General features: G+C 49.1%; 1 pseudogene; it reads right to left on the bottom strand.

Moving 5' to 3' along the window:
- Positions 1–18,343, bottom strand: part of LOC108513921 (uncharacterized) — a 45,381-nt pseudogene that overhangs the window by 10,944 nt on the left and 16,094 nt on the right.

Raw genomic sequence — 18,343 nt, 5'->3', positions numbered from 1 at the left:
AATTTTTGTTGTGTGGGTTTTTTTTTTTTTTTTTTTTTGAGATGGAGTCTTGCTCTGTAACCCAGGCCGGGAGTGCAGTGGCACTATCTCTGCTCACTGCAAGCTCCGCTTCCCGGGTTCACGCCATTCTCCTGCCTCAGCCTCCAGAGCAGCTGGGACTACAGGCACCCACCGCCACAGCCAGCTAATTTTTTGTATTTTTAGTAGAGACGGGGTTTCACTGTGTTAGCCAGGATGGTCTCAATCTCCTGATCTCATAATCCTCCTGCCTTGGCCTCCCAAAGTGCTGGGATTACAGGCGTGAGCCACTGCACCCAGCCAGAGTTTGATTATTTTAAACACCTTATATAGGTGGGATTTTATAGAATTGGCTTCTTTCACTTAGCATAAGGTCCCCAAGTTCAATCACGGTGTTGCAAATGACAGGATCTCCTGATTTTTAAGGCTGAATTAAATACTCCATTGTATGTATATATCACATTGTCTTTATTCATTCATGTGCTGATGGACATTTTTTTCTTGCTCTTTTAAAATAATTTCACTATCTATTAGCCTGGGCAACATGGCAAGACCCCATCTCCACAAACAATAAAAAAGATTAGCTGGATGTGGTGGTGCGTGCCTCGTAGTCCCAGCTACTCAGGAGGCTGAGGCAGGAGGAGCACTTAAGCCTGGAAGACGGAGGATGCAGTGAGCCATGATCACCCCACTGCACTCCAGCCTGGGTGGCAGTGGTATCTTCAAAAAATAAATAATAAAATAAAGTAATTTCATCATTTATCCCATCTATATAAGTATTCTTGAATAATATATATGTATTCTTGAATAATGTTGTTTTGCCTGGCTTTTTTTTTTTTTTTTTTAGACGGAGTCTCACTCTGTTGCCCAGGCTGGAGTGCCATGGCACGATCTCAGCTCACTGCAAGCTCCATCGCCCGGGTTCACACTATTCTCCTGCCTCAGCCTCCCGAGTAGCTGAGACTACAGGCACCGGCCACCACGTCCAGCTAATTTTTTGTATTTTTAGTAGAGACGGGGTTTCACAGTGTTAGCCAGGATGGTCTCCATCTCCCATCTCCCGACCTCACGATCTGCCCACCTCGGCCTTCCAAAGTGCTGGGATAACAGACGTGAGCCACCGCACCCAGCCCCTTTTTTTTTTTTTTTTTTTACACAGGATCTCACTCTGTCACCTAGGCTGGAGTATGCAGTGCAGTGGCACAATCATAGCTCACTATAACCTCAACCTCCTGGGTTCAAGTGATTCTCCTGCCTCAGCCTCCCAAGTAGCTGGGATTACAGGTGCACGCCACCATGCCCAGCTAATTTTTTGTATGTTTTAATAGAGACAGGGTTTCACCATGTTGCCCAGGCTGGTATCAAACTCCTGGGCTCAAGGGATCCACCCACCTTGGCCTCCCAAAGTGCTGAGACTACAGGCATGAGTCACTGCAACTGACCTGTTTTGCCTGTTCTTAAATTTGACATGCATGGGTGGGGGGAGAGGTGCTAGGGATAAAAAACAACACATCAGGTACAATGTACACTACTTGGGTGGCAGGCACACTAAAATCTCAGAAATAAAAATGTTGAACGCTATTGAAATAAGAATTTAAAAATATTAAAAAGTCAGCCTGGCCAACATGGTGAAACCCCGTCTCTACTAAAAATACAAAAATTACCTGGTCATGGTGGCACGCACTTTGTTACCCCAGCTACTCAGGAGGCTGAGGCAGGAGAATGGCGTGAATCCGGGAGGCGGAGCTTGCAGTGAGCCGAGATCGCGCCACTGTACTCCAGCCTGGGTGACAGAGCAAGACTCCGTCTCAAAAAAAGAAATATATATATATAAACTTCGCATGCATGGAATCATTTTGTACATGCTTTTGTGTGTTACTCCTTGGTCTCATCATTATGTTCATACATGTTGAACATGAGATACATACATGCTGTTAAATGAAGCAGCAGCCGCTTCTTTCTTGTTCCATTGTAAGAATATGCTACAATGGCCAGGCGCAGTGGCTCACACCTGTCATCCCAGCACTTTGGGAGGCCCAGGTGGGCAGATCCACCTTAGGTCAGGAGTTTGAGACCAGCCTGGCCAACATGGCAAAACACCATCTCTACTAAAAATACAAAAAATTAGGTGGGGCCGGGCACAGTGGCTCACGCCTGTAATCCCAGCACTTTGGGAGGCCGAGGCGGGCGGATATGAGGTTAGGAGATCAAGACCATCCTGGCTAACACAGTGAAACCCCATCTCTACTAAAAATACAAAAAATTAGCCAGGCATGGTGGCAGGCGCCTGTAATCCCAGCTACTCAGGAGGCTGAGGCAGGAGAGTCACTTGAATTCGGAAGGCGGAGGTTGCAGTGAGCCGAGATCATGCCACCGCACTCCAGCCTAGGCGACTCTGTCTCAAAAAAAAGAGAAAAAGGAGGATGCCACAGTACATTTGCTCATTTCTTCTGCTGGTGGACACTTGGGTCCTTCCAGCGCCACTGCGAACAGTGATGTGATGAACATTCCTGCACACACGCATCTTTCTAGAACATTCACCCAGGAGTGGAGCTGCTGGGTTATGGGGTGTAAGTCCATTGCTGGTGCTGGGGTTTCCTTGGTGTTTCTACAACTTCCATTGCCACCAGCACATATAAGCGAATTCTTTGTTTCAAATCTCTGCCAACACTAAGTATTCATGAGACTCATCTTTTTTTTTTTTTTTTTCTTTTTTGAGAAGGAGTCTCGCTCTGTCACCCAGGCTGGAGTGCAGTGGCCAGATCTCAGCTCACTGCAAACTCCGCCTTCCGGGTTTACGCCATTCTCCTGCCTCAGCCTCCCGAGTAGCTGGGACTACAGGCGCCCGCCACCTCGCCCGGCTAGTTTTTTGTATTTTTTTAGTAGAGACGGGGTTTCACCGTGTTAGCCAGGATGGTCTCGATCTCCTGACCTCGTGATCCGCCCGCCTCGGCCTCCCAAAGTGCTGGGATTACAGGCTTGAGCCACCGCGCCCAGCCGAGACTCATCTTTTTACAAGTGTAAATCAGATCATGTCACTCTCTCACTCTCCCGATTCAAGCCCTATTTTTTTTTTTTTTTAAACAGAGTCTCACTCTGTCAACCAGGCTAGAGTGCAGTGGCATAATCTCGGCTCACTGCAACCTCCGCCTCCCGGGTTCAAGCAGTCCTCCAATCTCAGCCTCCCAAGTATCTGGGACTACAGGCACATGCCACCACACCTGGCTAAGTTTTTGTATTTTTGGTAGAGATGGTGTTTCACCATGTTGTCCAGGATGGTCTTGAACTCCTGAGTTCAAGCAATTTGCCCACCTCAGCCTCCCAAAGTGCTGGGGTTACAGGCTTGAGCCACCCGGCTCAGCCTAGATATTTACCTTGATGAAAGTCCTGATTTGGGAATATAGTCAGCTCCAGGGGTCATCATATTTTCTTTCTTTCTTTTCCTTCCTTCCTTCCTTCCTTCCTTCCTTCCTTCCTTCCTTCCTTCCCTCCTTCCCTCCCTCCCTCCCTTCCCTCCCTCTCTTTCTTTCTTTCTATGGAGTGTCACTCTGTCACCCAGTCTGGAGTGCAGTGGCAAGATCTCAGCTCACTGCAACCTCCGCCTCCCATGTTCAAGTGATTCTCCTGCCTCAGCTTCCTGAGTAGCTGGGGCTACAGGCACCCGCCTTCATGCCAGGCTAATTTTTGTATTTTTGTAGAGACGGGGTTTCACTATGTTGGCCAGGCTGGTCTCGAACTACTGACCTCATGATCAACCCGCCTCGGCCTCCTAAAGTGCTGGGATTACAGGCGTGAGCCACTGCACCCAGCTGTGTCATCTAATTATTAATAAAAATGGGGAGCCAATCTCAGATTCAACTGAAATAAATGGAAATCTAGGAAGAACGTGGCCAAGCATCCGGTAGGGGCTGAACAAAGCCAGCATGAAGAAGCAGAAAGCCCCTTCTCCTGGTGCCCTGACCCTACTGAAGTAGGTTCAGACAAGTCAGGACAAGCCACCAGAGATAGCAACAGGCCAAACTCACTGCAGAAGCAATTGGGAAGGTGTGACAAATTGTTGTTTGTTTGTTTGTTTGTTTGTTTGTTTGTTGTGTGGTCTTGCTCTGTCGCCCAGGCTGGAGTGCAGTGGCACAATCTCGGCTCACTGCAACCTCCGCCTCCTGAGCTCAAGTGATTCCCCTGCCTCAGCCTCCCAAGTAGCTGACTCTACAGGCACCCACGACCACACCCGGATAATTTTTGTATTTTTATTAGAGCCGGGGTTTCACCATCTTGGCCAGGCTGGTCTTAAACTCCCGACCTCAAGTGATCCACCTGTCTCAGCCTCCGAAAGTGCTAGGATTACAGATGTAAGCTGCCACACCCAGCTGACGAATTGTATTTTCTAGAGATAGCCACAGGGATCTCTCCCATTCCCTATGCCCTTTCTCCATATGACCTCTTGTCCATCAAGAGGTGGGGTCTGGCCGGATGCGGTGGCTCATGCCTGTGATCTCAGCACTTTGGGAGGCTGAAGCAGAAGGATCATTTGAGCCCAGGAGTTCAAGACCATTCTGAGCAATATACTGAGGCCCCGTCTCTATAAAAAAAAATTTTAAATTAGCCAGGCATAGTGACGTATGCCTATGGTCCCAGCTACTTGGGCGACTGAGACAAGTGGATCCCTTGAGCCCAGGTGTTTATGGCTGCAGTGAGCTATGATGGCACCACTGCACTCCAGCCTGGGCAACATAGCTAGACCCTGTCTCAAAAAAACAAACAAAAAATCCTGGGTGCAGTGGTTCATGCCTGTAATCCCAGCACTTTGGAAAGCTGAGGCAGGAGGATGGATTGAGCCCAGAAGTTCAAGACCAGCCTGGGCAACATGGAAAAACCCTGTCTCTACAAAAAATATAAAAGTTAGCCAGGTTTTAAGCACACACCTGTGGTCCCAGCCTCTCAGGAGGCTAAGGTGAGAGGATTGCTTGAGCCCAGGAGTTCAAGGATGCAGTGAGCCATGAGTGTGCCACTGCACTCCAGCCTGGGCAACACAGTGAGACCCCATTTCTAAACAAAGAAACAAATAAACAAAAAGATGAGGAGGAGGAGAGAGATGAAGAGATGAAGAGAAATAAAACATTGATGGAGACCAACCTTCCTTTTCCAATTAGCCTTTGTAATTTTGTCTGGACCCTGGGAGCAAGAGCAAGAAGTGGTTTTTTGTTTTGTTTTGCTTTGTTTTGTTTTGTTTTTGAGATGCGTCTCACTCTGTTGCCCGGGCTGGAGTGCACTGATGCAATCTCAGCTCACTGCAACCTCCTCCTCCTGGGTTCAAACAGTTCTCCTGCCTCAGCCTCCTGAGTAGCTGGGATTACACCTGGCTAATTTTTGTATTTTTTGTAGAGATAGGGTTTCACTATGTTGGCCAGGCTGGTCTCGAACTCCTGACCTCAAGTAATGTGCCCGTCTCGGCCTCCCAAAGTGCTGGGATTACAGGTTTGAGTCACCGCACCCGGACGGTTCTTTTCTCTTAGGTTTGGTCACCTGGTGCCTCTAAACTCCCTCTTCCATTCTTTCTAAATCCTTGATGCACAATTTATTTGAAAAAAGAGGAAACATTGGCCCAGGCGTGGTGGGCTCAAGCCTGTAAATCCAGCACTCTGGGATGGCCAAGTAGGGTTGGATCACGAGGGCAGGTAATGATCGAGACCATCTCGCAACACGGTGAACCCACCGTCTCTACTAAAAAATTACAAAAACTAGGCGATGGTGTCGGGGCGCTGTATCCCAGCTACCTGGGAGGGCGAGGCATGAGAATGCTTGAACTGTGTGTTGCAGTGTGTCTGTATACCCATGCCTGGTGACAAGCGAGACCCGTCTCAAAAAAAAAAAAAAAGAAAAAAAAAAGAGGAAACATTTTCTGCCCCAAAAGTCCTACTTACTCCTTTCTTTCTCAACAAAACCTGTACAAAATCCACACACTACTGTGTTCTATAGAGGAGTGGGGAGGGGGACCAGTTCTCCACTCCCCTGGTCCTGCTGACACCTGGAGGGTGCCAGGAATGTTCATGGAAACAGCAGCATTGCAGCCTTCCTTCCTTCCCCACAGCTGTATCCGTGTAAGTCTGGACAACAAGGACTTGTCAACACGAATCTCTCTCTTCTCCCGGTATAGAACAGAAAACAAACACAAAAGACGCTGGAGTAGAGAAGATCAGGAAAGGGTGGGTTCGAGATGTTTGGGAGGGTTGAGTGGGCATTTTGACAACTTAGCTTCTCCTTGGCTGGTATTTAGCAGACGCCCTTGTGGTTTAAACTGTAGCTTTAAAAATAAAATCCACTCCTGGCCAGGCGCAGTGGCTCACTCCTGTAATCCCAGCACTTTGGGAGTCCAAGGCGGGTGGATCACGAGGTCAGGAGATCGAGACCATCCCGGCTAACACAGTGAAACCCTGTCTTTACTAAAAATACCAAAAATTAGCCAGGCATGGCAGTGGATGCCTGTAGTCCCAGCTACTTGGGAGGCTGCGGCAGGAGAATGGTGTGAACCTGGGAGGCAGAGGTTGCAGTGAGCCAAGATCGCACCACTGCACTCCAGCCTGGGCGACAGAGCAAGACTCCATCTAAAAAAAAAGAAAAGAAAAGAAATAAAATCCACTCCTAATGCTACCCAGGGCCCTGCTGCTTGATGGAGAAACTGAGGAACATAAAGGATCTTATTTGAGGGCTTTTTGTTGTTGTTGTTGTATAGTTGTTTGTTTTGAGGCAGGGTTTTACTCTTTCACCCAGTCTGCAGTGTGGTGGCACAATCGCGGCTCACTGCAGCCTCGACCTCCTGGGCTCAGATGATCCTCCTGCCTCAGCCTCCCAGCTGGGACCATAGGGACCATGCCTGGCTAAATTTTATATTTTTTTTAAGAGATGGGGTTTTGCCATGTTGCCCAGGCTAGTCTCAAACTCCTGGGCTCAGTCTAGCCTCCCACCTCCGCCTTCCAAAGTGATGGAATTATAGGTGTGACGCACTACACACTACACCTAGTTTTCTTGTTTGTTTGCTTGTTTGTTTTTTAGAGACAGAGTCTCACTCTGTTGTTCAGCCAGGCTGGAGTTCAGTGGTGCCGTGATAGCTCACTGCAGTCTTAAACTCCTGGGCTCAAGTGATCCTCCAGTCTCAGCCTCCCAAGTAGCTGGGACTATAGGTGCACATTACCATGCCTGGCTAATTTTTAAAATTTTTTGTAGAGACGGGGTCTCTGATACTGTCCAGGCTGGTTTCAAGCTCCTGGGCTCATATGATCCTCCTGCTTCAGCCTTCCAAGTAGCTGGGACCACAGGCATGTACCACCATGTCTGGCTTTTATATTTTTGTAGAGTTGGGGGATCTTGCTACATTGCCCAGGCCAGGCTGGTCTCAAGCTCCTGGGCTCAAGCAATCATCCTACTTCAGCCTCCCAAAGTGCTGCAATTACAGGCATGAGCCACTGCACCCAGCCTAACAGATCTTTTTTTTTTTTTTTTTTTGAAACAGAGTCTTGCTGTGTTGTCCAGGTTGGAGTGCAGTGGTGTGATCTCGGCTCACTATAACCTCCACCTCCCAAGTTCAAGTGATTCTTGTACCTCGGCCTCCCAAGTAGCTGAGAGTACAGGGGCATGCGACCATACCTGGCTAATTTTTGTATTTTTGTGGAGACGGGGTTTCACCATGTTGGCCAGGCTGGTCTTGAACTCCTGACCTCATGTGATCTGCCCCCATTCAGCCTCCCGAAGTGCTGGGATTACAGGCATGAGCCATCACGCCCAGCCAGATCTTATTTGGAAATAGTATTCTTCATTGTAATTTTTGTTCTGTTTTATTTTTACATTTTCTTTTACAACATATCTAGGATTTGCTTTAAAACATCCCAGCCAAGAAAAAGAGGGGAAGGGGAGAATAGTTTGAAGCACATTGGCAAAATCCTGATTGCTATTTAAGCTGGGCAATGGGTCCATGGGGTTCACTGTACTCTTCCTTCTACTTTTGTAAATGTTTAAAATGTTTGTTGTAAAAGTTCCTTGGTTTTCCTTATGTTTCTTCAGTGAGGGAAAAGATGTTCAGTTTTATATCTTAAAATATACAAGCTACTTTGTTAGAATAAAACTAAATGTGTATGCAGCTGGGCACCTGCTCATTACAGGGCTCACACCTGTAATCCCAGCACTTTGGGAGGCCGAGGCAGGTGGATCACCTGAGGTCAGAAGTTCAAGACGAGCCTGGCCAACATGGTGAAACCCAGTCTCTACTAAAAATACAAAAATTAGACGGGAGTGGTGATGGGCGCCTGTAATCCCAACTAATCAGAAGGCTGAGGCAAGAGAATCACTTGAACCCTGAAGGCAGAGATTGCAGTGAGCCAAAATAGCACCACTGAACTCCAGCCTGGGTGACAAAGTGAGACTCCATTTCAAAAAAAAAAAAAGAGAGAGATGCGCATTGGCACCAGTTGATTTAAGACTGCTATGGGCTACATTTTGTCATCCCAAATTCACATCTTGAAGTCCTAAGTCCCAGAACCTCAGAATGTGGCTGTGTTTGGAGACAGGGTCTTTAAAGAGGTGACCGAGTTAAAATGAGTTGTCAGAGTGGGTTCTAATCCAATATGGCTGGTCCTTATGTTAATAAGAAGAGGAAATGTGTAGAGAGAGGAGACAATGTGAATACACCAGGAGAAGACACCGATAAGGCAAGTGTCAGAAATAACCTCATCTGCCAACCCCTTAATCTGACTTCTAGCCTCCAGAATTGTGAGGGAATAAAATTATATTGTTTAAACCTAGGTGTGATGGCTCATGCCTGTAATCCCAGCACTTTGGGAGGCTGAGGCAGGCAGATCACATGAGGTCAGGAGTTCGAGACCATCCTGGACAACATGGTGAAACCCCGCCTCTACTAAAAATACAAAAATTAGCCAGGCATGGTGATGGGCACCTGTAATCCCAGCTACTCAGTAGGCCAAGGTGCAAGAATCTCTTGAACCTAGGAGGCAGAGGCTGTGGTGAGCCAAGATCGCATCACTGTACCCCAGCCTGGGTGACAGAGCAAGACTCTGCCTCAAAAAAAAAAAAAAAAAAAAAAAAAAACCAGGACTAGTTCATCAAGAGGCAAAATAATATGACAAACCCTACTTTAATGATTTCATCTGGTTTCAACCACTGTCCACTGGTTTGATCCAGTTTCCGCTGGTTTCAAATGACTTCATCCAGTTTCAGCCAGGTTAATCCAGCTTCGGCTGGTTGTGAACAGTTTGTGGCTCCTTTCAACCAGTTTCAGGTGGTTTCAGCCAAGGTCATTCAATGTTGGCTGGCGCCAACTTGTTTAACTCCTGTTTCAACTGGATTCAGCTGGTTTCCACTCTCCTTAAGGCTGTGCTGTCCAATTCAGTAGCTCCTAGCTACATACAGCTCTTTACATTTAAAATGATTAAAATTAAAGGAAGACCGAGTGTGGTGGCTCTTGCCTGTAATCCCAGCACTTTGGGAGGCCTAAGTGGGAGGATCACTTGAGGTCAGGAGTTCAAGATCAGCCTGGCCAACATGGTGAAACCCCATCTCTACTAAAAATACAAAAAACATTAGCCAGGCATGGAGGTGGGTGCCTGTAGTCCCAGCTACTGGGGAGGCCAAGGTAGGAGAATCGTTTGAACCTTGGAGGTGGAGATTGCAGTGAGCCCAGCCTGGGTGACAGCCTGCAGCCTGGGTGACAGAGCAAGACTCTGTTTCACATAAATAGATGAAATGAAATAAAAATTCCATTTCTGGTGTTATAGGCGAATGTTTGTGGACTCTCCAAAATTCATATGTCAAACTCCTAACTCCCAGTGTGATGATATTTGGAGGTGAGAAGTTTGGGAGGTGATCACGTTGAGATGAGGTTGAAAGGGTGGAATTCACTTGATGGGATTCGCACCCTTTTGAGAAGAGTCATCACAGAGCTTGCTTCCTCTCTCCCTGTCTTGGTCCATTCTGGCACTGCTATGAAGAAAAACCTGAGACTGGGTAATTTATAAAGAAAAGAGGGATGTTTTGTTTTGTTTCGTGAGATGGAGTTTCGCTGTTATCACCCAGGCTGGAGTGCAATGGCACGGTCTTGGCTCACTGCCACCTCCACCTCCTGGGTTCAAGCCATTCTCCTGCCTCAGCCTCCTGAGTAACTGGGATTACAGGCGTCCGCCACCGCGCCCAGCAAATTTTTGTATTCTTAGTAGAGATGGGGTTTCACCATGTTGCCCAGGCTGGTGTTGAATTCATGACCTCAGGTGATCCACCCACTTTGGCCTCCCAAAGTGCTGGGATTACAGGCGTGAGCCACCGCACCCAGCCAAGAAAAGAGTTTTAATTGGCTCACGTTCCACAGGCTGTACAGGATGCATGATTCTGACATCTGCTCAGCTTCTGGGGAGGTCGCAGGAAACTTACAATCATGGCAGAAGGTGAAGAGGAAGAACGTACATCTCACATGGCCAGAGCAAGAGGATGAGAGAGAGGTGGGGAGGTGCTACTCATTTTTAAACAAGCAGAGCTCATGATAACCTTCCACCATGAGAACAGCACGGAGGGGATGGTGCTAACCCATTGATGAGAAATCCACCCCACGATTTAATCACCTCCTACCAGGCCCCACCTCCAACACTGGGGATTACAATTTGACATGATACCTTTTTTTTTTCTTCTTCTTCTTCTTCTTCTTCTTCTTCTTCTTCTTCTTCTTCTTCTTCTTCTTCTTCTTCTTTTATTCTTTTCTTTTCTTTTCTTTTTTTTTTTTTGAGACACGGTTTCACTCTGTCAGCCAGGCTGGAGTGCAGTGGCACTATCTGGGCTCACTGCAACTTCTGCCTCCCAGGTTTAAGCAATTCTCCTGCCTCAGCCTCCCGAGTAACTGGGATTACAGGCACCCACCACCACACCCTGCTAATTTTGTATTTTTAGTGGAGACAGGGTTTCACCATGTGGTCCAGGCTAATCTCAAACTCCTGACCTCAGGTGATCCACCCACCTTGGCCTCCCAAAGTGCTGGGATTACAGGTATGAGTCACTGTACCTGGTGTCGACATGAGATTTAAGCAGGGGACACAGAGCCAAACTATATCACTCTCCATCATGTGAGGATACAGGGAGAAGACAGCCATCCACAAACCAGGAAGTGGGCCCTCACCAGACACCAATCTGCTGGTTCCTCAATCTTGGAATTGTGAGACAGAAATGTGTGTTGTTTAAGCCACCCAGCCTATGGTTTTCTGTAATAGAAGCCCAAAAGGAGTAATTCCAAAACACCAAATGGACAATTCCAGTGCCCAAGAGGGCCAGGACCACATGTGTTCAAGAGGCCAGCATATTGGATGGTGCATTCATAGAATATTTCCATCACCACAGATGGTCCTTCTGGGCAGCTCTGCTCTCGGGAGGAGTTCAGATGTAGAGATCACGGCAGCAAAAGTCTCTCAGAGTTAGGTGAGAGGCAGAAAGATAGAGAAGTCTGTTACTGGCCGGGCGTGGTGGCTCACGCCTGTAATCCCAGCATTTTGGGAGGCCGAGGCGGGCAGATCACAAGATCAGGAGATCGAGACCATCCTGGCTAACATCGTGAAACCCCGTCTCTACTAAAAATACAAAAAATTAGATGGGTATGGTGGCGGGCACCTGTAGTCCCAGCTACTCGGGAGGCTGAGGCAGGAGAACAGCGTGAACCTGGGAGGCGGAGCTTGCAGTGAGCTGAGATCGTGCCACTGCACTCCAGCCTGGGCGACAGAGCGAGACTCTGTCTCATTAAAAAAACAAAACAAAACAAAAGTCTGTTATTAACACCAGGAATGATCATTGTCACTTTTTTTATTTTTTTAATTTTTTTTTTTTGAGACAGAGTTTCACTGTTGTTGCCCAGGCTGGAGTGCAATGGCTCACTGCAACCTCTACCTCCTGGGTTCAAGTTATTCTCCTGCCTCAGCTTCCTGAGTAACTGCAGGTGCCCACAACCACACCCAGCTAATTTTTGTATTTTTAGTAGAGACGGGGTTTCACCGTGTTGGCCAGGCTGGTCTCGTGTGATCCTCAGGTGATCCGCCCACCTCAGCCTCCCAAACTGCTGGGATTACAGGAGTGAGCCACCATGCCCAGCCCATTGTCACTTTTTACTAAGTACCTGCTATCTACCAGCAAGTGTCAAATGTGTTAAAAAGTCTATCACTATGGCTTCCAACAACTCTGTAGAGTAGGCATTATCACCCATATTAACAGAGAAGGAAAATGAGGGTTTTTTCCTTTTTTGTTTATTAGATTGCTTTTGGTTTTCGTTACTGAGACAAGGTCTTACTCTGTCTCCCAGGCTGGAGTGCAGTGGCACCCCTCATAGCTCACAGCAGCCTCAACCTCCCAGGCTCAAGGAATTCCTCCCAAATACAGGCGTGCACCACCATGCCTGGCTTTTTTTTTTTTTTTAGAGGTGGGGTCTCACTATGTTGCCCAGGTTGGTCTCAAACTCCTGTTCTCAAGCAATCCTCCTGCCTCAGCCTCCCAAAGTGCTGAGGTTATAGGCATGAGCCACTGCACCTGGCTAGGAAACTGAGTTTTTTCAGTGGTAGAGGCTCCTAGCAAGTGGCCAAGGGGAAGAGAGAGTTCTGGGTTCAGGGGCTGGCAGGAAGTTAGCAAGACACCAGGGACTCAGCTACACTGGCTGGATCTCAGGGAAGAGCAGCCGCCACAGTGGGGACCTGGAGCATGAGGGGACACTGAGGCAGCAGCTGCACCACAGGGTTTGCAGTCCCTGATAAGGAAGAGGATCCATAAGTAGCCCCACAGGTGCCCATGGCTCCCCATACCCACTGGGTACCAGGTTTAAAACCATGAGACCAGTACCAGCACCAACCACTCAAGGAACTGAGACAGCTGACCCACTCTCTGCCCTGGCTAGGACTGGCCCCAGCACCCCCAGTGGGGAGGCCTCAATGATCCCAGCTGCCAAGGGCCTGGGAACACTAGCAACAGAAGAATGGCCAAAGTGACAGGGAACCCTTGAGACCCTAGAGTAGCCATGCCTGGGCCAGGCCGGATTCTCCCCACCAGCCCCCAGCCATTCCTGGCCTTCTGCCATGCTTCCTGGTTGGTCGGCAAAGCGCCTGGGGCAAACACCTCCTGGGAGAAGAGTAGAGAGGGTACCCAGGCTCCAGGACCCTCAGGATTGGGTCCTCCAGTGGGAGGCTCCTCTCTGATGAAGGGGCCACCCTGCTCTGGACAGGAAGCCCCTAGCCTCAGGGACATGTTGAATCTTGTCACCCAGAGGAACCAAGTGGCTGGGTGGTGGCCCACTGCGGTGGCTCATGCCTGTAATCCCAGCACTTTGGGAAGCCAAGGCGGGTGGATCACCTGAGGTCAGGAGTTTGAGACCAGCCTGGCCAACATGGTGAAACCCCGTCTCTACTAAAAATACAAAAAATAGCTGGGTATAGTGGTGGACACCTGTAATCCCAGGTACTCGGGAGGCTGAGGCAGGAGAATCGCTTGAACCTGGGAGGCAGAGGTTGCAATGAGCTGAAATGGCACCACTGCACTCCAGCCTGGGCGACAGAGTGAGACTCAATCTCAAAAAAAAAAAGGGCCGGGCGCAGTGGCTCACACCTGTAATCCCAGCACTTTGGAGGCCGAGGCAGGTGGATCACGAGGTCAGGAGATAGAGACCATCCTGGCTAACATGATGAAAACCCCATCTCTATTAAAAAAAAAAAAAATACGAAAAAATTAGCCGGGCGTGGTGGCCGGTGCCTGTAGTCCCCGCTACTTGGGAGACTGAGGCAGGAGAATGGCGTGAACCCAGGGAGCAGAGCTTCCAGTGAGCCGAGATCGCGCCACTGCACTCCAGCCTGGGTGACAGAGTGAGACTCCGTCTCAAAAAAGAGAGAGAGAGAGAAGAGAGAAAGAGAGGAAGGAAAGAAAGAGAAAGAGAGAGAGAGAGAGAGAGAGAGAGAGAGAGAGAGAGAGAGAAAGAAAGAAAGAAAGAAAGAAAGAAAGAAAGAAAGAAAGAAAGAAAGAAAGAAAGAAAAAAGAAAAGAAAGAAAATACAGGCTGGGCAGCAAAGAATAAAATGGTTCCCCAGTTCAACCTTCGGAGGTACCAACCGTCTGTTAGCAGAGCTCTAAGACCAACTGGGCTGTCACTCCAGGAAAATCCCCCTTCCCACAGGGGCTGGGGAGATGGGGTCCAGGGCTGTGCTGCCCTCTGGAGCAGCCCACTTGGACTGGCCCTCACTGTTCTCCCGTGCCCTGGGAAGCCATGCAGAGAGGCAGAAGTCCTTTATGTGCCAGACGAGGCTGCTGTCAAGGGACAGCAAATCTGCTTGAGGTGTGACATATCTGTTTTTAGAACAAGAACATCATATCAGCAGGAGCCGGTAGCCAGAGCTGGGGGGAAGGCGGGATCCAGGTCCAATTCCCGTGTATCTAGGACACATGTACACAGCACCGACGGCCCCTCCAGCCCCTCCCCAGCTTTCAGAGGACCCTGCTCCCACCTGCCCTTTGCTCTGCTATCGGGCAGATGGCATTGTCTCTGCTTTGCAACTGATGAAATAGGAACTCTGACTTCTGGGCTAGGCTGAGAGGGTGCTTGACGCTGCCATTCTGGGACCAGGTGACACATTCAATTGTGAGCATCTGCAGCTCTTTCCTGAGTCTTGAGCCTGCCACAGCAGAGCAGGAACAAATGCATGAAGGCCTGCTCTCCCAGGGGCTGCTCTTAGCCAGTGGCTGATGACAATGGGTGTATAAACAGCTCGGTCATGTCACCCCACACAGGTGGGACAACCATGGGTTTCCACATTCTGTACTGCCTTCCAGAGGCCCCACCAGGTTTAAGCTCAGTTGCCCACACTGGTAACTGGTAACTTCCTTGATAACACCCATTTCTCTTTTCATTCTTTTGGGGTATTTTTTAGACGGAGTTTTTTTTTTTCTTTTTTTTTCTTTTTTTTTTTTTTGAGACGGAGTCTCACTCTGTTGCCCGGGCTGGAGTGCAGTGGCCGGATTTCAGCTCACTGCAAGCTCCGCCTCCCGGGTTCACGCCATTCTCCTGTCTCAGCCTCCCGAGTAGCTGGGACTACAGGCGCCCGCGACCTCGCCCGGCTAGTTTTTTGTATTTTTTAGCAGAGACGGGGTTTCACAGTGTTAGCCAGGATGGTCTCGATCTCCTGACCTCGTGATCCACCCGTCTCGGCCTCCCAAAGTGCTGGGATTACAGGCTTGAGCCACCGCACCCGGCCTAGACGGAGGTTTGCTCTTGTTGCCCAGGCTGGAGTGCAGTGGTACGATCTCGGCTCACTGCAACCTCCGCCTCCCGGGTTCAAGCGATTCTCCTGCCTCAGCCTCCTGAGTAGCTGGGATTACAGGCGTGCGCCACCATCCCCGGCTAGTTTTATATTTTTAGTAGAGAGGGGGTTTCCCCATGTTGGCCAGGCTGGTCTTGAACTCCTGACCTCAAGTGATCCACACACCTCGGCTTCCCAAAGTTCTGGGATTACAGGCGTGAGCCACCGTGCCTGACCATTTCCTTCATTCCTTCCTTCCTTCCTCTCTCTCTCTCTCTTTCTTTCTCACTTTCTCTCTTTCTTTCTTCTTGCTCTGTCACCCAGGCTGAAGTGTAATGGTGTGATCTGGGCTCACTGCAACCTCTGCCTCAAGTAGCTGGGACTACAGGTGCACACCACCATGTCCAGCTAATTTGTGTGTGTGTGTGTGTGTGTGTGTGTGTGTGTGTGTGTGTAGAGATAGGGTTTCGCCATGTTGCCCAGGCTGGTCTCAAGCAATCCTCCTAGGCTCAATCAATCTTCTAGCCTCAGCCTCCCAAAGTTCTGGGCTTACAGACCTGAGCCATTGTGCCCGGCTAACACCCCTTTCTTGGCAGCCTTCCTGTCCATATCTGGCCTCTCTACTCCCCTACCTGGGTTTCTGGGATGACTTGCACTTAAATCCTTGGAAGGAACTTAAAGCAGAAGGAAAGAGGAGAAAACTCAGAAATGGTGTGGGACCAGCAGCTTCCCCATTGTTGGGTCTGGAGTGGAGGTGGTCCAGGGATCCGGGGACCCTGGCTCAAGCAGGATGGAGGTGACATCCAGGCTGGCCATCAGAGGCTGCAGTTCAGCAGCAGAGTCTCCAGGCCTGCTCACACTTGGGCTGGTGTAGGATTTTCTTCTGGACGGCCTGTTTACGTTACAGTAGGACCTGAAGACATGAAATTGGTGTCCAGCCCTTGGAGAGGGGTCTGGCCTGGCTTGCACAGAGGTAGAAGCATAGTGTTCATCACAGCTGGAGCAAAAGCCCAGAAGAAAGAACTTAACACAAGACTTAACTTAGAGACAAGATTCTGCAGACAGAGGCCAGAAGATTTTTGTAGGCTACAAGATTCTGTAGACAGAGGCTTGCACCTATAATCCCAGCACTTTGGGAGGCCAGGAGTTCAAGACCAGCCTGGCCAATATGGTGAAACCCTGTCTCTATTAAAAATACAAAAAATTAACCAGATGCGGTGGTCCATGCCTGTAATCCCAGCTACTCAGGAGGCTGAATCAGGAGGATGGCTTGAACCCAGGAGGCGGAGGTTGTAATGAGCCGAGATCGCACTACAGCACTCTGGCCTGGGTAACAGAGCAAGACTCTGTCTAAGTAAATAAATAAATAAGATTATGCAGACCTCATCCCCAGGAGGCAGTCTGAAATGGCTCAGGAAAAAAAAAAAAAAAAGCAGGTTAAATTTGTGCAGGGGATCTTACCTGGACAAGGCTCAGAAAGACAAGGGGTTGTGCACAAACCTCCCCACCCTCCTAGTGGCAGCTGGACCCTGGACTCCCTCACCACCACCAGCCTGCCCCATGCCATCCATCACCAGCCAGCTCATATCCTAAACATCTCTGCATCCATCCTCTCTCTCCACCCCTACTGCTACCTCACTGGTCCTGGCCACCACGGCTCTCTCAGCTAGGCTGCAATCACTTCCAGGCTAGATAGCCCACCTCTGCCCTTGACCTTCTCTTATCCTCTACACCACAAGGCAGCCAGAAGAATCTGCCAATGTATCAAGTCCTTTCTTGGCCTAGAGCCTTCCGGTGGCTTCCAATCTGCACCCATCCCAGCCCTTTGTGTCAGGCACCATCTCATTTTCATAAATCCTGTTTCTATTGCCCGGAGGACTCCCCCAGCCCTACCTTCCCCTGTTCCTAAATGACATTTTGCCACCCTTCAGATCTCAATGTCACTTTTGAGAGAAACCTTAGCCAGGCATGGTAGCACGCACTTGTAGTCCCAGCTACTCTGAAGACTGAGGAGAAAGGATCTCTTGAAGTCAGGAGTTGGGGGCTGCAGTGAGCTAGGACTGCACCACTGCTCTCCAGCCTGGACAACAGAGAGAGACCCTGTCTCTAGGCCAGGTGCAGCGGCTCACACCTGTAATCCCAGCACTTTGGGAGGCTAAAGCAGGTAGATCACCTGAGGTCAGCAGTTCAAGGCCAGCCTGGCCAACATGGTGAAACCCCGTCTCTACTGAAAATACAAAAATTAGCCGGGCGTGGCAGCATGCACCTGTAATCCCAGCTACTTGGGAGGCTGAGGCAGGAGAATTGCTTGAACCTGGGAGGCAGAGGTTGCAGTGAGCTGAGATTGCACCACTGCATTCCAGCATGGACAATGAAGCAAGAAAAAAAAAAAAAAAAAGGACCTTGTCTCTAAAAAGAGAGAGAGAGAAAACCTGCATGGACCTCCATTCAGATCAGGTGGCCGTTCTGTTACTAGAAGGATCCAGACCAACACAAGAGCACCAGGAGCCAAAGATGAAATTCACAAAAGAGCAACTATGAGAAATGGGAGAAAGATGGAAGGACTGTAACATAGGTCTAATGGAAGTTTTAGAATAACAGAAAGCAGAAAATCACAGAGAAGCAATATATGATGAACAATCAATGAGAATTTTCAAAAATTAGTCTGGGCGTGGTGGCTCATGCCTATAAACCCAGCACTTTGGGAAGCTGAGGCAAGTGGATTACCTGAGGTCAGGAGTTCTAGACCAGCCCGGCCAACATGGTGAAACCCCGTCTCTACTAAAAATACAAAAATTAGCTGGGCATGGTGGTGCACACCTGTAGTCCCACCTACTCGGGAGGCTAAGGCAGGAGAATCCCTGGAACTCGGGAGGCAGAGGTTGCAGTGAGTCAATATCATGCCACTGCACTCCAGCCTGGGTGACAGAGCAAGACTCCATCTCAAAAAAGAGAGAGAGAGAGAGAGAGAGAGAGAGAGAGAGAGAGAAAGAAAGAAAGAAAGAAAGAAAGGAAGGAAGG

The sequence above is a fragment of the Rhinopithecus bieti genome, unplaced genomic scaffold (assembly GCF_001698545.2).
Source record: "Rhinopithecus bieti isolate Rb0 unplaced genomic scaffold, ASM169854v2 scaffold_31823, whole genome shotgun sequence".
In the NCBI taxonomy this organism is placed as follows: Eukaryota; Metazoa; Chordata; class Mammalia; order Primates; family Cercopithecidae; genus Rhinopithecus; species Rhinopithecus bieti.
Note: the sequence above shows the minus strand (reverse complement) of the source record. Positions and strands in the feature narration are given on the sequence as shown.